We start from the raw sequence: 22,918 nt of genomic DNA on the forward strand, positions 1-22,918 counted from the left end.
GGAAGGCAGAGTGATTATTCTGTCACATCTGCTGAATGCAGTTAATTCATCGGTTTCATGAATATGAAGTGGTCTAGAGGAATATGTATCTATTTATGTAACAATCACATATGTTGGGAAAATGTGGTTGAAATACAGATACATTGGTTTCCATTCTAATATTGGTTTAAGTAAATTATATGTTATGCCTCAGCCAACAAATATATCCGTTACAGTTAACTTCTCTAATTTGGTTTAAGGACCCTAGATTTATTCAGCAGTGCACGTATATCAGGTTATGTAAAATTAATAGCTGAAGTTCATTCATATGGCTTTAATTAGAATGCATGAGTTGGGATGAAAAAATCAAGTGAGAGCTCTGGCTTTGATTATAACTGTATCTGTTCCAGTATCAGTTTCTACAAAGGCAGATACGTGTTGGCTTCACTTAATACAAGCTCTTTCAAAGAAACTGTGCATTGGCTTAATTTTACTTTGAAGGCTTTCATTAAAATATATCGTTTGTCTAAATACCAGTTTCGTTCACTTTATTTAATTATCCAAGAGTATTTACAGGGCCTGGAATATAATTCTTTACATTGAAAAAAATAGTTGGTTGTGTTAGGTTGCAAAAAAAAAAATAGATTTATTTCTGTAAAAATTTCTTGGAACTTTTGGAGACTGTCCTGTTTCCAAGTCTATATACTTGTCTCCGAACTTGGATTGGGGGTTTGACTGACTCATTTTCTTTCCCCCAAAAGAACTCTATTAGGAGAAAAACATTCCTTGTTGATCAATAATGCTCTTCTAAGGTGGTTGGTAAACCTTCTCACCAAAACCAGGGGGAGACATGAGTTTTATAGTCAATGATTTCATTTACATTTGCCTAAGACTTAGTCTTCAAGATCAAAGTAATATTTCACCTCTTCTGTGATATTTTCTGTGATCACTTGGGTTCTCAGTGAAACTTCTTTTCTTGCCTACTTGACACACTTATCTTGACATAAAGGCAAGAAACCATGCTATATTGAATGCTTGTCCATCTTCAATTCCCAGCTCTGTGCTGTACACACAGCATGACCCTCGGTGTTTGTCAGTAAAGGGGGTATGGGAGCTGTTGGGTGAATGCAAGCTACTCTGTGCTTAGTATGAGGCATAAGCCATCGCAGGATTATCTAAACCCATGATGAGTCATACCAGTTGGGAAAGACAGAGGTCCCAAACAATTCGTGGCAAGAAGAATCCTGGATAGGTGAGCAGAGTATCTAAAGTGTCTAATGGCTGGCATCAGTAGTAGGCAGAGGTCTGAAATGCCAGGTGCTGAGAAGCAGAGGGCTCACCATGGACAGCACATGAATGTTGCCTGAGGCCAGCACAGCTCCAGATCGGTAGACCTGGTTGAGGGACTAGATGGGGACTTGGGTAGTGAAGAGTACTGGGTATCCCTGAAAATGAGACCTAGCCAGACAATCAGCTCTAATGCGTCTTTTAGAACAAAAATTAATGTAAGACCCATTCTTATTTCACTATAAGACTGGGTTAATATAATATAATACAATATAATATATTAATATAATATAATATTGGGTTTTATATTAATTTTTGTTCCAAAAGATTCATTAGAGTTGATTGTCCAGCTAGGTCTTATTTTCAGGGAAACATGGTAGTTGCCATTGATCAAGTCTGGGCTATATGCCAGGCTCTGGGCTAAGATCATAGGTTCTGGAGCTGCACGAACCTGGGGTATCACAGTAAAGCCCCTTCCTAGATGTATGACCTGAGGAAAGCTTTGCAATATGTTGGCACCCAAGCTTTCTCCTGTCCAAAATTGCTGCTGTTTATAAAATGGGTGGCATTACACCTTGTACACAGTTAGGGTTAATAATACCAGCCAGTCTCACAGTTGGTCTTAATTCTATCGATAACCTGACAATACATAGATTATTGTCTATATTACAGTGATCAAAAATTTGAGGCTAAAATGAAAAAATAACTTACTCAAGTCCTCTTAACTATTATAGTAAGTGGTGCAACTAGGCTCCAAATCTGACTGGTTCCCAAAGATATGACGTGTATATACATAACAAGCTTAGGATCCAGGACATCACGTCATCTGTGGTTCTGAAACACATTGCTCCAGGACAGTTCAGGATTCCAGGATTGTTTAAGAGTATAATTGGTACATGATATTTCTGCAGGGCCCAGTGTGCCAATGAGGATAGAGTGACTTAGCTGTGAATATTAGAGAACCTCCAGGAAAGGAAGTCAGACCACTCAATCTAAATCTTGTCAGATTTTACCTTTCCTCTCCATCCTTCCCTCTTCCTTTTTCTTCAAATCATATTCCTTTGCTTATGGTCTGGGCTCCAAACCATATGGCCAAGAACATAATAAGAAAAAGATCTGTGTATCCTGGCCATCAGTCCAGAGATATGCTCCTCACAAATTACCTTGGTGCCAGAAACCCACCATAAAATATTCATTGCTTTTGATCCTGAAGTATTTTGAGTCTGCAAAACATCTTTTATTAAAATGAAAATGTCCCTTGGGGGAGAGAGAACCTTTTAAGCTATTATCAGTTAAACTCATAGTGGGTAGTTGGTTTATGAAAATTGAGATTAAAAATCTTCAAGAATTGAAGGATACAGAGTATGTTTCAGGCAAAAAAGAAAAAACCCATGAGGGGAAAAAAATGGCAAAAAAAAAAAGGATCATTAGAGAATAATGCATATTTTTCCTTTTTTCATTTTTTCTGGAAGTTTGGAGCTGACTTTGGGTCACATGCCCTTCGATCCCTCTTTCTTCCTCTCTCTTCTGCTCCCACTGCTCTCCTTAATGCAACCCATTCTTGTTGCACAAGACTGAGCGGACAAGATGGGAGGAACAAATATTGGAGATGTGAAAAGCATGACTGCATGTTGAGTGTAAAAAGTTCTCAATAACTTCTGACATTATGGTAGAGTTGGTTAAGAGCATGGATATTGAGGCTGTGATTCAGATCCAAGCTTTGTCATGTCTCATCTATGTGGCCTTGGGCATATAATCCCCATGTCCTTTCTGAGATTCAGATTTCTTGTCTTAGAGCAAAGCGTAACTTAGTATAGTTGTGAGGATAATTAAAACGCCTAGCGCAGAGACTGGGTCATAGTAAGTGCTCAATACACAGTAGCTGATAATAGTGAAGTGCATGTATGACAACAAAAGCAATGACAATACTACATGAAACCCCATGTTGGACTCTACTTTGGATGTTGGATATTCACTCATCTGGGCCACTTTGGGACCTACACTGTGTTCTTTAGATTAGGACAGAGTTAAACAGAGTGAAAGAAAGCACTCGACAGATGTGAGGACTGAATGAAAAAACACATCTGAGTAAATGAATTTTATCTCTTCCAAAAGAGAATCGCCTAAGTCAGTTCCCTAGAGTGACACCAGAGGGAGAATCTATAACTAGATGTTGTCCACAGCGGATGAAGTAAATTTATAAACGAAAGGAGTTATAACCTCATTTAATTGGAAACGACTTTAACCTATTCGGATCATACTGAAAACACTTAAAAATAATTTTTAAAATAAAATTTAAAAACAGCTTTAAGTAGCTCGATAAAAGTTTGGATTCCATGAATTAAAACCCATGTAACCCACCCACAATGCCACAGGTTACGGCATTAATCAACTTAGATTAATCAACTTAGATTCTCTCAGTATACACATTCAAAGGAACCGGGCTATGTCCTCTGGCGGCTAGAGGCAACTAATCTTTAGCAGTAAGGGCTGGTTCTGTAACACAGAACTATGAGAAGGAGAGAGGAGGATTTAAAACCCTAAAGTTCTGCTATCAGAATCATTTTTTACAAGGAAATAGCCAAGAATTGGCTTCTAGAAAGTGTTCTGGTTTGTCTAGAGAGTTTGGATCATCCAGGAGAATACATAGCAATGATAGTGATCACAATGATGACCAAGATGGCCAATGGCCACGACAATCCTGTAAATGCTTGATGTGTAATTAATGGGAATACCCACAACCATCCACCAAGGAAGCTATTCTTGTCTTCAGGTTAAAAATGAGAAAACGAAGACAACAAATGAAACATTTGGTGCAATGTGACACAGGGAGACGATGACAGAACTAGAATTCAGAGCTAGAAGCTCAAACTTTAAGGACGCTCCTTTTCAGACTGCATCATGCTTATGAAAATAATATGACAACAATCTGCAAGAAGTTGTCCGGAAAGTATGACGATGACCTTCCCAGAACACTGGATATCAAAGAAAGGCAAGGGATCATCCACGGACCTAATCAACCCCACCAGTATTGAAGCTGGCCTCCAACAGTACACTCTTCAATCGACTCTTTCCACACAAGCAAACACTCTTCTTACGTTGGAGTCCCTGGTTTGCTTGCCCAGTCATGTGTGACTGTGTTCCGTCCTAACTAGCATTTGGCACAGGCTCTGAAATGAGCAGTCTATGGTCTGAGCGCAGAGCCAAATGACCTTTCCCACTTTGCTGGGTTAAGATGAAAGGACTAATTTTGCCTACGTAACAATTATGCTCAGGGCTTGACCTGGTGCTGTAATTCTACTTTTGAATAAAGCACAGTCATCAGTGGGTAGGATTCTGTGTTGCTTTAGAATCTCTCTGTGAATTTGGAAACTTACATTCTATTTCCAGGTCATATTTTCTAAGGATACTTTGGACACGTGACTTCGTGTTTTTAAGTTGTCAGTCGTGGTCCTGCTGGAGATTTTGAATGCACAGTGTTTTCTAGAATGACCATCACAACAAAGCACACTGTCTTTAATGTGGATGCTACAGGAGTGGGTGCTGAGGTTATGATACCAGGAGGCTGATGATCTGAACCTGTTTTGTAAATCCATTCCTGTTATAGACCAGATAGGTGGGGTCCCATATGGGTATATTTAGCGGTAGGCAGGAAAGAAGAGAGAATTCAAAAGAATGTGTATATTGAGGACATGACTGGGGGTACAGAGTAAAGACTGTGGAAGTTTCTGAAAGTAAGTAGTCTCATTGCCCAAGTCTTTATTTCTCCTGAAAAGCATAATAAGGGTGAAAGGAATGGAAATGGTAGCAGGTAATGATGAGGTCAAAGGAAAGACCCAGCCAATTGTCCATAACAGAAGATAAGTTTGCCCAAACTTCCAGGTGATTTTTTTTTTCAATCACCCAGGCAAAAATAAATTTAAAGTATAAATAGCAGCATTGTCACCTTTAGGTCCCAGAATTTCCTGGAATCTCTATCCTTTGGCAAAATAAACAAAAGACACTAGCTAGAGGTGCCTCTGCCTCAAGACTGACCAGTGATTAATCATGTGAAGGCTGTTGGGGGAGCTGGTGGTTCTAGGAGAGGGTTCCCAACTGCTGAGCTGAGATGGTGCTGATGAGGACCAGCCCACATGGTCAATGTTTACATCTTGGCCAGTCTCCAGTCTCATCCTATCCTTTCTTCTCTGCGACTTGACCTTCCCGTTGCTCTGTACCTCCCTCTTTCTGCTCATCTGGTTTCTGGCTCTCCCTGCCTGTTTCTCATCCCTTTCAGCACTGCTTTTAAAGGTAGGAGTTCTAAGTATCGGGAAGTTTCCTCTAAGAGCACCTAGGCTGCACCTCTGTGCTGCTGAAAAATATATCTCAACCCTTCAACTGGATAGATTAGTCACTTTCATACTCCCAATGTGTTATTGTAGAGTTGATTGCCATCTATGTTATTTTCCTCCTCATGTGGCCATATGGGGTCATTTTCACCTGTGCTGTATTCCTCAACCATGTGTGGGGAAAGTAATTCTTACACTGACTACCTCAATTTACCTCCTGGGAGTCTCAGAGAATCCAGTCTTATATATCAATGCATGTGTGTTTTCATTCATTCATTCAACAATTATCTATGGAGAGCTTTTCATATGAAAATGACTAGAAAGTAGGGAAAACTCTATGAATATGGTGCTTTTTCAATTTAGTGTCGGGCTGTGGGGAGAAAAGCTATCACACCAGCTTTTCTGTTTTGTTTTCTCCTATTACAAACCAAAGTGCTAATAAATAGACTGGATTTTTCACTTTTCACACATTGTGGATATCACGTTCAGCACTTAATGAGAAAGAACAATTATTCTTTCTGTTTTCCAAACCTATGGAAAAAGATGGAGAGGGAAGGGGAAATGGGTGCAAAGAAACTGGGTTTTCAGTGGAGGAAATGATCCCTTTGCTTCCATGGAGAATAAAGCCCTATAATCCAAGCATCCCATACTACATAATGGTAAATTTCTAATCCAGCCCGTTAACAAGCTCAAGATTGGAAATGCCTCCAATGAGTAAATGCCTCTGAGAGTTCCATGGAGTTATGCCATCTTGAAATTAACTGTTTGACATGGTCCATTCAATTGAATACTAAGGATGATGAACATCCTTGAGTCCTCACAGTGAAGAAAGCATTCCTTCCTGCCTGCTGGCATCAGCACTGCAGAAGATTGCATGCATGGAGGAGACCCCAGAGTTTCCTTACTCCATATGCATTAGTCACACTGGGTACAGCTATGTCATTAGTGACTCATTCTCATTCAGAACCCCAATTCTCCCATTGCTATTTGCCTGGTGCTGCCGATCAATTTCCATAGCTCTCTTTCAAAATCAATGGACAAGAAGAGCATAAATATTCAAAGGAAGAAAATGAGCAAGCACAGAGGTAGTCAACGCTACCTGTGACGCCAAGGGGGCAATAGAAATTCCTCACAGATGGACAATTTTAACAAACTTTGCATAGAGGGCAAGACCCTGCTACAACGTTGTCTGAGACACTGGATACCGGATTTGAATTATCTACTCTCAAAGAGTGCCAGGTAAAAACCTTGTTAGGCCAGAATTAAGGATATGTCACCAAATGCATAGAATTTCTTCTCTGCATCCATTAAAATCAAGGCAATTGGGAATGACAAAGTGTGCAGGGTAATTTAATGCAGACATTTCCTGAACTAATTTATGCTCTAGAGCCTGTGCAGTCAAAAGGGAGTTGTCTGACAGGGAGTTTTAAAACATCCTATAGTTCAGTCAGAAATTCCAAATGCCAAATCTTGACCTTGGAGATCTGCTCTTTGGGACGTCCTCATTTTCTGAGCTTCACAAACCATGGACACTGAAGTGTATGTACAAATATGTAAGTAAAACCTTCACTAAAATCAGAGTATTTCATGTGAAATCAAGGTGCTGCTGACAGTTTTCTTTTACTCTGACTTTCAACGAAACTACATCCATTTCTCTTCCCACCCCAAACTGTCAAAGCATTAACACAGAATCATTCTTTGATCTGCCCGACTTGGGTTCAAATCCCCATTCAACCATTTAGAAGTTCCTGACCCAGGGCACATCACCAAACTTCTTGGTCAAGTAAGATAATACCAATTTCCATCTCCTTTTATTTTTATGAGGATTTAATTAGATAATGTGTGTAAAGTACTTGGCATATAAGTGCTCAGTAATACTTATTGTCATTATCTCTAATATTATTTCTCATAATTGCTGCATTTTCAGCTAGTAGTGAACTTGGGGTTACATAAAACTAAACTCCCACTCCCAAGGTTCTTTTCCTTCTTCTACTTTGCTATCTAATGATACATATCTTTAAAGCATTTTTAGATCTTCAATAAAATATACTAAAATGTAATACATTTTTCTGGAGAAGGAAGAACCACTGATGTATTTCCAAACAAGCATATGTAAACCAAGTCTCATGTTTAGGATGCATATAAATAATAGAGAATGCCTCCTGACATCAGTTTTTATATCCAAAATCATCCTGAACCATAAGCTGTGCTTACATAGAAGACGCAGAGTCTTGCCTACTTATCTGCTGAAAGATTCTTCTCTAGAACTCTTTATTTCAGAGGTGTAAAGGTGTCCAAAGTAACCCAGCTTCCTTAGAATTGAAACGAGTTTATTCTTTAGTTCTCCAGAGAAGGGCAAGAAGAGGGTTTTCTGTGTGAAACAAACAAACAAAAAAATGTCAGACCTGACCTCTGGAGCAGGGAAGGTCGGGGGATGATGATGTAAAAAGACACAGAATTTCCTAATGATGCATTCTATGTGTAAGACCCGCGAGTTCCCAGGCCTGTTCACATGCACCTCTGTGAGTTACCATTCATTCATCTCAATCTGTAATTCACTTCTATACAACTGTCTTGCAAAAATAAAATAAGATAAAATAAATTCTCCTGAGATTTGTTCTATAATTTTACATTCAATAAAAGTAAATATAGCTGCAATAACCTAGGAAGGACAGGGAGCCTGGTTAATTAAATTTTCTACTTGAGCACAGATTTAACTAGAAAACATTTTTGTTTTTTCTCTTCTGTTTAAAATGTATGAACATGCTTTCCTCCCTCAGGAATTACAATATTACCCAATGACTCACTTTGATATTTTTGTAAAGCGGTAGAGTAGAACAAGATTATCTCTAAAGTCTCTTTCATTTTTAATACTTTGTGAATTTGACATCAATAGATAACCTAATAGGGGTGAGAGGAACTTCAACATATGATCTACAAAACATGCTTATTCTAGAAACAATGCTTCCACGGGTGGTTTAAAATACTACCTTGACAAGTTCCCTACAGCTAGGTTGATGGCTTAGTGGGCAAAATTCAGACATGGGTCAGCTGAGGCACAGAAGGTCAGAAGAATCTAAGATGGTTGGATTCCTGGAACACCAGAAAAATGCCATCTCAGGAGAACAGCCTACATCAGAGGGGATTTCCTCTCAGGCTTTTACTCTGAGGATCAACAGAAACACTTTAATGCCTTTGCTGTGACTTCAAAAGGCTAGAGTGAGTCCTTTAATCTGTGGTTATATGATTAGAAGGAATTTGAAAACAAAGAGGAAGATTATCACCACGTGGATTTTATTTGCAGCCTAACTACCCCCTGATTCGGCTGGAAAGCCAGCCAGAAGGTGCCTGAGAGGTGAATAAATTTCGTAGGTATTTTGATTCTGGAGGGGGATAGGGGAAGTAGTGGAAAAGGTTTGAACTGATCCTTGCTCACTCTATGCTGGAATGCTGGATGCTTACTTTGAAATCCACCATTCCTTGATACTTGTCCTGGTTCATTAAAGATTGACAGCTCCATTTATCTCTGAGGTGCCTTATGCAGAGTTCCTATTAGTGTGAGAAGTACTTACAACTGCACAGCAATGTAAGACTCTAGTCTTTGGTCTTGCTCAGAGTGATTTTGAAAATCAGCTTTCAGGTAACTGTAAGGTCAACCTATCCATCTAAAGATTTGGCAAATGGTTCTCTACCACAGATTAAGAATGTTAATTCTAGGAAGAGAGTTGTAAGCAATTAAGTACAACTCTCTCAACTCATAGATGAGGAGATGGAGTTGTTGAGATGGTATCACATTTTTTCAAATCCTTTAAGTTATGCATATATGGGAAGCTGTGACTCCTCCCTTCTTTTCCAGTTCTCTTTAAACTCAGTGTAATATTTGATAGTGCTAATAATTTAATAAGCTAATCACATAACTCCAAACAAAAAACTACAATATGGTCTTCTATTTCAAGAAATGGTGCAACACGACTGGCCTTAACATCCCACCATAAATAAATTTAAAATCAGACAAAATATAAAGACAGGTTTTTTCCCCGAGATTGGACAGCAGGCAGTGCATGACTATAAACCCCAAGAGAAGATTAACAAACAATATAAGCCCTGTTTCCCTGAGAGTGAAGGGAACCAAAGTGGAGCCCTATTTGCTCAGGGAGTTCAGGAGATGGAGAGCAAAGATTAGGAAGGCTGTGGGAGTTGCAAGTCACAGGGCAGAATTTTGAGGAGAGTTATATGCAGAGAAAAAGAGCTCCAGAAATCCACATAGTGCCTCCTTGGTACTATGCTGTATATGTATAGTATGAAACTTCAAGTGTCCAGGCAAAGAAGAAACAGAGTTGTATCTGAGAAATTCAGAGAGCTTACAAAGAGTGGAGAGACTGTGAGCACTGACAAGCCGGTCCCACTGCTTTTGAACACACGGTTCCATATTTTAAAAATTGTCTCTTAGTTTGTGTAATTTGCATTGAAGAATGCTCATTTTGTTGTTGTTGTTGTTGTTGTTGTTTTTTCCTCAACTTGGTTGAGTCACGGATGAGCTCATCAAAGTATTTCTTCATCTCTACCATATTTTGTAGTTCTAAAATTTCTATTTGTCTCTTTGTTATAATTTCCATCTCTTAGCCACAATTTCTCATCTGTTTATGTGTTACCCTCCTTTTCAACAATTTAATCACAGCCTTTTTAGCCCTGGCTTAAAATTCCAACATGAATCATCTCCGATTCTAGTTCTATTGGTTATTTTGTCTCTTGAAAATGATTTAATTTCACTTGATTTTTATTTGTATGTATTCTATTTTTAAATTGAATGGAAGACATCTTGTGAAAAATAAGAAAAACTGACGTAAATAGTATTTATACCCAGACATTGATATTCTCCAAATTTCTCCAAAGGTTCTTTGGACTTGGGATGTGGGCTGGATTCAGTGACTGTTTTTCTCACCCCTCTTTTTCCCCCAGCAACAGTGGGTCTTTACCTATGCCTGGGAGCAACAAGATGTTCTGCTGTGACTGCAGTAGCTTAAGTATTTTAAAGGAAGCATCAGCTGGCGGACCTACATATATTTCTCACAGTGCAATCAATTTCCTCCTTCACACCTGTACCTGAGGGAGTCTTTCTTCAATTTCCTGCCCTGACCTGAATCTTTCTCATGAGCACCAGATGGTGGTCCTTTGAAAAGAGCCTGCAAGTAGATATAAATTCCTTATCATATCACCCTACACTAAGTCTTTCATAATTTATTAACATGTTAAGTTATTTCTTCTTACCCTCTTGTGTGGTGACCCTATCTTCCAGCTGTAGTCTGCCACAGGTGACAGAAACAGGTGTCTTAGCTATCTTGGTGGAGGGAACAAAATGGTCTATCCTTGGATTTTAGGCTGTTTGCCCTGCAATTTCAGATGCCTGATAGTTTTAAGAAAAAAAATTGTGAGTTTGTAGTTTATCCAGCTTTTACTCATTGTCAGTGTAGCAGAAATAAAAATTCTTAGTATAATAGGGCAAGAAGAAGAAACATAAAGTGTTGAAAATAAGAAATAAAACTAACACTTCGTTTAAAGTACCACTGATGTGTAGATAATGTTAAATATTCTATAGACAATTATTGGTTTATGGATGCAAAGTTAGCAAGGCCACTCAATGAAAGGTCAATACATAAAAATCAATCATCCTTAATAACAGCAACAGATTACAATAAAATAAAATGAATATATTTTATAATTACTATAAAAACTGAATATGGCTGACTCTTGAACACTGTGGTGGTTAGGGGCACCAAGCCCCTGCACAATGGGAAATCTGTGTATAACTTTTAATTCCCCCAAAACTTAACCACTACTATTCTACTGTTGACTGGAAGCTTCATTGATAACATAAACAATCAATCAACACATATTTTGTATGTTATGTGTATTATATACTATATTCTTATAATAAAGTTAGACAAAATGTTAAGAAAATCATAAGGAAGAGAAAATACATTTACAGTACTGTCCATATTTACTGGAAAAAAATCAAACCCATGTTGTTCAAGGGTCAACTACATATAGGATTGAATTTAATAAAAGATGATCATGATCTCTTGAAATTAAATTACATGAAAAAGGGTTATTCTCGTGAATTTTGAAAATATTGTCAATATGCTCAATATTGTCAATTATCTCAAAATTGATCTATACACCCAATACAATCTCAGTCATAATTTTAGCAAATATTTCTTATTAGTGAAAATGTAAAAGCTGATTCTAAAATATATGGGTAACTCAAAGGACCAAGGATAAGGAACATCGTATTTATTTGTTTATTTATTTATTTATTGGAGTGAAAATTGTTAGTAAAATTACATAGATTTCAGGTGTACAATTCTGTATTACATCATCTATAAATCCCATTGTATGTTCACCACCCAGAGTCAGTTCTCCTTCCATCACCATATATTTGATCCCCCTTACCCTCATCTCCCACCCCTCCACCCCCCTTATCCTCTGGTAACCACTAAACTATTTTCTGTGTCTATGAGTTCTTGTTTCTCATTTGTTTGTCTTGTTCTTTTGTTGTTTTTAGTTTATATACCACACATCAGTGAAATCGTATGGTTCTCTGCTTTTTCTGTCTGACTTATTTCACTTAGCATTATACTCTCAAGATCCATCCATGTTGTCACAAATGTTCCTATATCATCTTTTCTTACCACCGAATAATATTCCATTGTGTATATATACCACAACTTCTTTATCCATTCATCTATCGAAGGACATTTTGGTTAGGAACATCGTATTTTAAAAGACTGATACTGAAAGATATTTACTAACAGATACAGGATCTTTTATAAAAAAACTAAAGCAATTAAAACTCTGTGGCATTACAGCAAGACTGATAGACTAATGATATAAAATACAGACTCCAGAAATAAACCCATACATACTTGGTCACTTGATTTATGTTAATGATGATTCTAATGCATAAAAGATGACGATGATTCTAACACATAAGAGATTTTTAAACGTTGTCTTTTTGAGATAATTTTGGTTTCACATGCAGTTGTAAGAAATAATGCAAAGAGATCCCCTATAGTCTCTACCGAGTTTCACCTGATACTAACTGTGGGGACAGAACCCCAAAAAGCAGTTTCCAGGCTCTCAGCCTCACATGGAAAGGTGCTGGCTCAGGTAGTAAATGGCCGTCGACTGTGATCAAATGGCCATCAGCTATGGCTAGTTGGCCGTCAGCTGTAACCAGTGAGCCATTGGCCACGAATATAACTGCTGTGGTTACGCTAGCGGAAAAGGGGGAGCTAGCAAGAAGATGGTGGCTGAGCCTGCAAGCGGCGCAGTGAGGGTTGAGAATTGTGTGGCTCCTGTTTCCTGTGGCTCCAACCCAGCCGCTAGTGAGAGTATAGTGGTATGACTCCCCTACCTATGGCTCCGTGGGTGTTCCTTTTTGGCCTAGCCATATCCTGCGTTCTTATGTGGAGAGCGGGATCAGACCCCACAGGCCGCCCCGCATGACAACTGGTCCAGTGAGCAGAGTCTCCCGCATGACACTTGGCGTACTTGGCAGGATCCCCTGCACTACACTAACATATTGAAAACTATATTACAATATCATATCCAAGATATTTGCATTAATATAGTCAAGGTACAGAACATTTCCATGTCCACAAAGTCCCCTGCTATTGCCTTTTTGTAGTCATACATATGTTCCTGCTGTCCCCTCTTCTCATACCTATTAGTGCTGGCAACTACTAAGGTATTCTCCATTTCTATAATTTTGTTAGTTCAAGAATGTTATATACATGAAATCAAACAGTATGTGACCTTCCAGGATTGGCTTTTTTTCTTCAGTGTTATTTTATGGAGATTCATCCAAATTGTTGCATGTATCAATAGTTGGCTCCTTCTTCTTGCTGAGTAGTATTCCATGTGTGTATAAACAACTTGTTTACCACTCACCCACTGAAGAACGTCTGATTGTTTCTAATTTTATCTATCATGGTCAAAGTGACAATAATTTAGATGGAGGTGGAGAGAAGTGGATTTTAGATGTTTTAGAATTCCAGCCAACAGAACCTGCTAATGTATTAACAGTGGGAGCTGAAGAGTTAATAATTGTTCATTTCTTGATCACCTGAGAGAGGAGTTGTCTTTGATATGTAGGGTTGATATTGCCTCTTACTGAGTTATGAGGACTGAGGGGAAACCAGTTTGGAGGGACATAATGGAGAATTTCTTTTTTTCTCTTAGATCTTGTTTTTGGTATGTTAAGACTTAGATGTCCAAAGGGATATTTCCATTTTAGGGTAATTAATCTAGCAGTTCTCCTTGCTTAGAAAGCACTCCGTCCTTTCCATGGCTAGTTCTTTCTAGTTTTTTAGGTCTCAGCTCATATGTCACCTTCCCAGAATCTTTCCTTCATCACTCCTCTGAAGTAGTCACTCATTTATTGTCCATTACCCGATTGTAATTTTCTAGATAGCATTATTTCCAGCAGTTATTATCGTATTTGTTTGTTGATTATTTGTGACAGTATCAAATGAACAAGAGCCAGGCCACCAGCAGTGTTTGGCAAGCTGGTAGGGGGCCCAATATAAATATTCATGCAGTGAATGAGTGCTACTGGAAACAATCAAGCCAGGGGACATTTACAGCAGTAGACCAACAGGTATTGCCAGACATAGTAATACCTACATCATCCATATGTGAGGGTTAGCAGTAACATAGGCAAATTTCTTGGCAGTCTTTGGCACATAGTAGGCACTCTGAGAATGATACCCAAAATAACCATTAATGTCACATTAATGTGCTACCTGAATAGTTTTGCCTTCTCTGTAGCACTTTTAATTGGGGCCATATGGCACCACATCAGCCACTAAAAGGGACTGTTTGGTCAGAAGGGGATATTGTTGTTTATTAGAAATAATAAAATTATAATAAATTTCACCTTTGCTTACATAACTAAACTCAAATATGCTCTTTTTTAAACCCAGAATTCAATCAGACTAATAAAAACATAACCTTATCATAATAGATATCAAAAATATTCAGTAAAAAAATAAAATTCAAAGCAAGTCTATCGCTGGAAAGCTGTCGTTGAAATATACAACACAGTCACATATGCAACAGCAAAGAGAGCAGCCTCCTTCATATAAAGTTCTTGGGGCCCTACCCATTAATCCTGGGTCCTCCAAACCTGGGCTGTGTTCCTTCCTTATTCCCTTAATTTTTCTGGGTATTAGTTGTTGGTAACCACATTCTTTTCAGTTTCTTCACAGCCGTCATGAAGCAGTCTTGTGCTGGACACGTCTCGTATTTATAGGGTACTCAAAGGAAATGAAGTGGGCAATTTTGAGTGTTAAAGAGCATCAAAGCAGGACTGTGCATTGCTAAAGGTTTGCTAGGACTCTGGTCTTCTGCTTCCTAATAATCATGATTTGTTTCCCAGCTTTCTGAATGAGTCCATCCAGATCTTGGGGGTGGCCCTTGATTTTTTTTGTCACCTGGACAGAAGTTGTAATCAGAGTACATATATATATATTTTTTTCTACCTTTGCTCTCCCTTTTCTGTTATCCTATATCCGACCCCCTCAGCTTGTTAAAGATTTGCTTTTGAAATGAAGGTCAGGGGCACGGTTAAAGCATTTAGAGAAAATCACATTCTCTCTGCCCTAGAAAAATATAGCTCTCTAGGAGGAGGGAAAATCTCTCCAGAGACTTCATCTTTGAATTCTGGAGGGTCACATGTTTGAAATGTTAATATGATTTTATGGATGAAAATTTTACCTGCCAAACATTTCTGAAATATGTGCCTGTCAAATATCCTTTCCCCTAGAGACAGTCCTCTCTATACATCAAAGGCAGCTCCTCTCCCAGAGACCACCCTCTGTAGAGGGAGAAATGAGACCTCCCGTTAAAGGATGCAAAGAACTCAGTGTTCAGTTATTGTAAACTCTCAACTACCTACGCTGTTTGGGAAGAGAAGATACATAGAGAACAAACCAGAAAGCATCACTTCCCATAAAGCATTTTCATAAAATATTTGTACTATACCTTTATGATCCTGGAAATGTCAATCTCTCTGGTGTGGATACACCAAAACAGATTCATTTTTTTTCTCCCCTAGGCTTGTATAAGCCCAGTTATCATAAAAATGCAACCTCTCTCACAATGGAGAGAAGCAAATCTATAGAAAATAGCTGAGCCATACCAAATAATGGTGGCAAACTACAGCAGGGATTTCCAAATCTTTGCAGGCAGGGTATCCAGGCATCACACCTGAAAAACCATTTTACTGCAGTGAAGGCCTACAGCTTGTATCTGTTAGAATTACTGATCTTTCTCCACCTCTTCACTGTGCTTCCTGTTCTACATTAGTCCAGGTGTGCAGCTTCTGCTGGGAGTGTTTCACTTGGATTCTCAGTGGAATAAACTTCTGTCAGTCTCTGTTGCTTGCCACCAAAACTTACTAAAAGTCGAAAACCACCGAGTTCCTTTTTTTATATATATATATCACATGTGAAATACCTACTCTGTGTGCATGTGTTATGTGTAAAGGTTATGAAAGACTTAAAAGCCTTGTCTCAACCCTGCTTAGGTTTATAATCTGGGAAATTCTTGCTAGCTCTTTGAGCATCTTTTCTTCAATCCATTCGAGTTGGAAATAATTCAACAGTAACAAACACATTCATGTCTAGACAGTAAGAAGGCGGAAGGGTCAAGTAAATTTGTCTGGAGGGTGTGAGAAAATTGTTCTTAATCTCTGTCTTCATTCAGCCCTAAACCTATAAAATAGGAATTTCTCCCGATACTCTCTACCTTCCGGGGTAAGTACTAGGAAAAAACTGCCGCTGTTACTCATTCAGTTCCATGGGAAGAATCAAATTTTGAACAGCTGAGATGGTGAGAGCCTGAGCTCATACTCAGTGTTCTGCATTTCTCTGTTGAGCTGTCTCAGTTGCCAAAGGTTGTGGAGCTCTTGTCTTCCTATCTGACTGTGTCTTCTGCTCCTGTTAGTTTGTTTGTGTGTGGGGTGAGGGCACAACATGAAACTGCCTAGCTCTGCCTCCTAGGATTCCTAATGCCTAGACTAGGAGAGTGGGGTGGGAGGAAGTAGGACACCCACATGTTGTGGAATCACGTCCAAACCATGTGCCCCAATCTGGTTTTATAAACCAAGATTGTATAATCACTGTGACCTTTCCTTCTTGTGCATATGTTTCAATTTTGGGTAGTTCCAGACAAAAAGAATAATCTTACTAAAAAACACCCTCTGAGTGGTGTGGGTAGGTTGTTGGATTGGTGGACCTGGGGCTGGCAAATATTGAGTGTAAAGCTAGAGAAAAGCATGCCGAGAGGTAGCTTGAGTCCGAGCACATAGGTTCATGTAAAGAAAGATGAGCAAGTTCCGGGCAGGTGATGAGCAACACCAGACTAAAGATTCAGAATCCAGTCTGGGCACGCAGGGGTTGGGAGCTCAGTCTTGGCCACAGGATCATGAGCTGTGTGAGAAACACAAACCCAGGTGAAAGAATGATGGGTAAGACTACTGCTTAAGAGAGCAGAAGTGTTAAGTCACAGCCTAGAGGTGAAGGGGAGAAGAGGCAAAACTCAAGACCGAAGGACGTGAAACCCACAAGCGCATGGCCCCCCACCCCATTCCACAGTGTAAAGCTTAAGGTTGGTTTCATATTTTCAATAATTTTTCTAAGCACCAGTCTTTTGGTTTGGTTTTGCTCTTTACATTTCACTTCGGTTTTAATGGGTATTTGTTTTATGATGGAACAAGAATTGACTGCCAGATTCTAATACATTGGTAAAAGTTGCAGTTGGTGTTTTGAAATCTCATAGAACCAGACCAAAACTCTTTTTTGTTTTTGTTTTTGTAATTTGTGTGTTTGATTGTTTTTTGCTTCTGAGTGAGAATGAAAGTGGGAAAGCAAGATTTTCCTAAAATAACCTAAGGGAAGAAATCACTACATACAAATTATTGATTCCATGCCCCCCTAGTGGGCTTGTTATCCGATTGAGAGTTTGTCCAAGATCACAAATTAATGCTGTACCTTCTAGGAGAAATATGATATTCATTCAATGTTGAGTAAATCCATATATTAAAGCCAAACATTGATAAATAATGTAGACCAATAACCCTCCAAAAGGCATATTTCCATATTTCCTGGAAGGGTGACAGCATGCTACTATTTTTAATGGCTCGCACTATTACTATCTCATATGTGTGAATGATGTTTCAGTGGTTAAGGCTCTGATTTATTAATTAGAATGCAGTTTTCAGTGTGCTAATGGTACCCTGAGTTGAATGATAAGCACATATTTTAAATATGAGGTTTGGCAATTGCACAATATTTTAAGTTGAATTGGAATATGTAAAGGATGAAAATGTCTCAGAGGTATAGGAGATTCGGATCACTTCCCTGTGTACTTGCAGTTTAAAAACAAAATTAGCATTTGTTTTATCAAGGATGAAACAGAACAGGGTATTAGTTTAAAAGCAACTTTTTTTTCATGCTTGGAGACCTTTTCCCCCTCTTCAGTCCCTTTCCACCCAACCAAAACCCAGATATTTTGAAACGTGTTGCTTTTCTCTGTTCTGTCTTTGTAACCATAACATGCAAGGGTTTTTCTAAAGAAAAGCTGCTTGCTAATTCTTTCTTAATTTACACCTTTAAAAAAAAATAAAATTCTGGAGAAGTCCTCTATACAGACCAAAAAGGCAACCAATTTAACTGTGTGGGTTTTTGGTTTTTGTGAAGTCCCTAGTTATTTCAAGCCCCAAATTTCTTTTGATATTCATGGTTCCCAAATCCTAACACTAGTCTTTCAATGTGGTGACATAATGCTTACATTCAAAACTGGGAAAAGCCTGTAACATAGAGGTTGGCCCTTTCCCCAGGCACCAAGTTCATAATGGAGTTCTTTAGCATGTAAATGCATTAACTGCTTTTTGGGTGTCCTTGAACTGTTTGTATAATGGAAAACATGATACCATCTGAGGTTAGCATGGCATAAAAATGAGAATAGATTACTTTGTCATTTTTAGGTTTTACTTGTTTCTTATCTCTTGAATTCTGAATAAAAGACAATTAGAAACATCAGGTTGGTCAAAAATGGGAACTTCCTAACTACAGGTTTGCAGTAAGTGGAACTGTAAAAACTAAAGTTGACAATTCCTCCTGTGTCCACACTGCAGGAGATTTGAGAAGCTCACCTGTCCCCAAGTACAGGAATAGCCATCTCCTCCATCACTTTTATCAGCTAACCATCACTCTTTGGTTAGCAGACAGTGGGGGTGAGCCAAGCAGGATACCTGGAGGAAGAGCCTGCCGAGCAGAGGGAACAGAAAGTGCAAAGGCCTCGAGGTAAACATATTAGTCATTTTCAAGGAACAAGTCAGCAGGGGAGAGTGACTGGAAATAAGGTCAGAATGGTCGCCAGGGATAAGTTCTTAGTGCATTTGAGACTTTCTAAGAACATTGGCTCTATGGTGAGAAGTGGGAAGTTGTAAGATCTGGGCAGAGGAAGGATACGCTGCAGCTGATATTAAACTGTGGATCTCTCTTATCATCATGCAGAGTTGAGGTTGTGGCCGAGGTCAAGGAGGAAATGGGGCATTCTGGTAGGAAGTGAGGAAACAGGAAAGAGTATGGTGTGCCTGGGAAAACATAGGGCAACGTTTCTAGAACCTAAACATTCTTGGACACTAGGCAACGAGGGAAGAAGAGCCATTGAAAGGCTTGATTTTTTAAATAGGTATTGTGGGCTCTGCCATAGAGTTTGGATTTCTTCTTCAGGCAATGGAGAGCACATAAAGATTTTTTAAGTCAGGGACTGATATGGTTCTATGGGCACATTGAAACATAACAGTGACATCGTTGTGTTGGATGGAGTCAACACTAGAGGTAAGGAGATGAGTTAGAAAGCGAATGCAGTGGTCTAGAAAAGTGACAAGAAGGGACTAAATGAGGTAAAGGAGTAGCATGGTGGAAGAAGAATCAGAGACGAATCTGAAAGCTTTTTAGAAATTTGAAGTTTTATGATTTAGCTATTGAATGCATTTTAGAGTTAAAGAGAGAAGACGGTGGAATTCCACACAGGATCCTTAGAGGCTTCTCTTCTGCCAACTCTGTATTCTGCCCTGGAGCTTCGAGATTTATTTGAGTACAAGAGACTAAACACCTTTCAGTGCTTTTAGAACAAATTCATGTCCCTGGGGTCTATCAACAGCTAACACAGAGTGATGCCTAGTATCCCTGTTAAAATCAGTCATGTGGAAGGAAAAAAAAAAAAAAAGAATGCCTTATCATAGGTGTAGGACGCTCCCTGCCTTTACCCTAACTTCTTTAACCCTAACTTTTCAAACCTTGGTACCGTCTTTTTCTGATCATGTCCTATCACAATTGAAGCCAGCCTGGTGTTGCCCCTCCAGTTAGTTTCCGGTTCTATGTCGATGTTTCTCGTATAATCCCTTATTTTGATGTATGAAGACACAGTTATTACTGCAGCGGGCTGTACTCACACTCCTTCCATCATAGTTATGGCTGCAGCCTAACAGGAACTTCACTGGAAATGAATGTTAGAAATCATAATGGCATTTTGTTGCATGCAGTTTTATTTAGGGAAATGCTATTCGGGACATAAAACAAGGGGCTGCCCTAGAAAGAAGTAAACAATCACTGCGTCCCATAATGTCATGATTTAGTGTCAAGCATATTGTTTCCTGGGAAGATTCTGATGATGTTTTTATTTTACTTTAACTTTATTCAAATATTAATTTATGGCCTTCATTACCAAGTTAAAGATTGCTGGGGTGATTAAACTCTTCTGTTTTATGTGTAAACAGAAGGGATCCTTATTATAGCATAAGAAACGATGCCAAAAGGAGGACATCCTTGTTTTCTTTTTTGCTCACTCGAAGCCATTTCAGTGCACTGCATATATACCGATCATTTCCTATTTGTGAGACGCCAACTGGTCACCTTATAGAGGCAATGATAAGTGATGGGTCCCAGTTCCTCTCCTCAAGGTTTTACAACTGAGATGAAACTTGACCAAAATGTACATACAATGAGAAAGGAGATGCCTCAAGTACCATGAGATACAAAATGTGAATAGGAAGGAGTGAGGAAGCGACTATTTCTAGTTGCACAAATGATAAAGTAAATGTGAATATCTTCTTAGGCATCAGTGCTTGGCTCATGGTGGGTTTTGTGAGAGAGTCGCTAAAGATGGAAATCAAGGGACTGATTAGTTGAAAAGATGAAGCCTGAGTCCTGACACAGCAAATGGAGCTGGGGATTCCAATTATATCTCTGGTAAGAACCAGAGGTATAAAATACAAACATAATTATTGTCACTGCATATTTCAGGGTGGAAAGATAGTGAGAAATGCAAAGGATTCAGAGCTTGGAGTAGAGCGGAGGTACGACATGGCACTGGAGAGGTCAGGACCACACTATGTAAGGTACTTTGTATCCTCAGAGGGGTGTGTATTTTGTCAGTGATGGGAGTCGCTGAATGCTCTAGAGTAGGACATAGGCTGGTAGCATGATGCGCGAGATTGTCAGGGCAGGGCAGAGATTGGTGGAGAGATTAGTCCAATGTTAATAACTGGTAAGAAAAATAATGGGAACTTTATCTGAAGTAGTGGCAGTAACAGAAGATTGAATGTCATACACTTTAGAGCTATTTCAGGAGTAAATTAATAAGGTTCAGTAATTGCCTAGCTAGGGGAATTGAGGGTGAAAATGGACTTGAAGAGTATGGAGTCTATGGTTAGAAATGAGCAGTTGTTATTACTAAGGAAAGAAAAAACCACTCTCAGTGAACTAAAGCCCATTCATTTGATTAGTTGATTCATAAAATAGCCGCTCTTATGCATTTTAACATATTTGCAAGTAGGTATTGAAGAAAACAACTCAAAGATATCTCAAGGCATATTATCTCTGTATTCTGCCTCAAAATGTGGTATCAATGATAATGGGCCTTTTACCTTCCTTAGTAGCTTAACAAGCTGTGCTGATGGGATGACATCTGTTTGCCTATCAACCTTCTATCTCTATAGCATTTCCTCCAGAAAGACAGACCAGAAGCTCTTCTAAAATGCAAAAATTAATGGCTCCATGGATATTCAGATTCCTGGTCTTTGAATACTACACTGCAAAATCATGGCTATAATCAGCTGTTAGTGGCACTCTACAGGCTGTGAAGTCATTAGTTCATTCTTGAGCAGCGCTGGTAGTTAACAAAGACACTGATTCCAATTCATCTCAGCTCATATGATTTAGGTTTAGTTGGATATTTAAATTAGCTGATACACCCAATGAGAGGTTTTTCAAGGTTCTCTAGCTCATAAAGAAAGCCTAATTTCTAATAGCACATGTAGTAGAAATAAAAATCAAGCTCTGTATTTATGACATCCTCCTTTTTTTTTTTTTTTTTTTTTTTTTTTTTTTTGGTAAGAGAAAGCAAAGTCATTTTCCCTACTAGATTCAATTTTTCAGATGAATAAGTTCCTCTAAATACGTACCAGGAACAACTTCCAAAGCCATTCTATTTAGAATGGATTGCCATTCTATTTAGTCATTAACTAACTGTGTTTTCCTTTAGTCTGAAAGTCCCTACCCTTCTCCAAAAGCTTGGTTTATTCTCTGGAACCGGCTTACTCACAATGAAACTCTCCCTCTGGACGTTCAAGGTAGCTCCCCGTTAGACCAAAATTACACTTTAGTAGTCCTTAGTGCTTTAAAATTTACGAAACACTTTGATATCTCTTATATTATTCTCTTAACAGTCTCTCAACCCTGTGATACAAAGCAAGTGTCTGTTAGGGAAAAGTATCTTTCTCAATAGCCTACGAAGGCAAAGAGCAATTTGAAAATGACGGCCCTTATATGAACAATATTGATTCAGAATGGAAAATGCCTTTGGTGTATGACTGTGAGGGCGAAATAAAGGTCTATTTGGGATGTAGGACACATGGGGAATTAAGAAAAGGATCTTGAATATCACCACTTGGGTTCCAATTCTAGCTCAGTCACTCAGTTTTGTATTTTCTCAAGGCCTCCATTTCTCCAACAGTATCATCTTAGGATAACTGGATAGTTATACGAGGCTCACAGAACAATGTCTCACACTCAGTTTGACAGCCCCAGAGGAACTTTTGTAATTGCAATGCACAGGTGTCCAGAAAGGGAGCTTTGTTACATTGTCACAGTTCCTTCAAAACTAGTTCCCTGATAACCCCGTCCTTAACGACTTATACTTCTCGAAGCTTTTCCTTGAAAAGTCTGCTGACTGGAAAGCTATCTCTCCAGATG

This window comes from Rhinolophus ferrumequinum, chromosome 19 (assembly GCF_004115265.2).
Source record: "Rhinolophus ferrumequinum isolate MPI-CBG mRhiFer1 chromosome 19, mRhiFer1_v1.p, whole genome shotgun sequence".
Taxonomy (NCBI): domain Eukaryota; kingdom Metazoa; phylum Chordata; class Mammalia; order Chiroptera; family Rhinolophidae; genus Rhinolophus; species Rhinolophus ferrumequinum.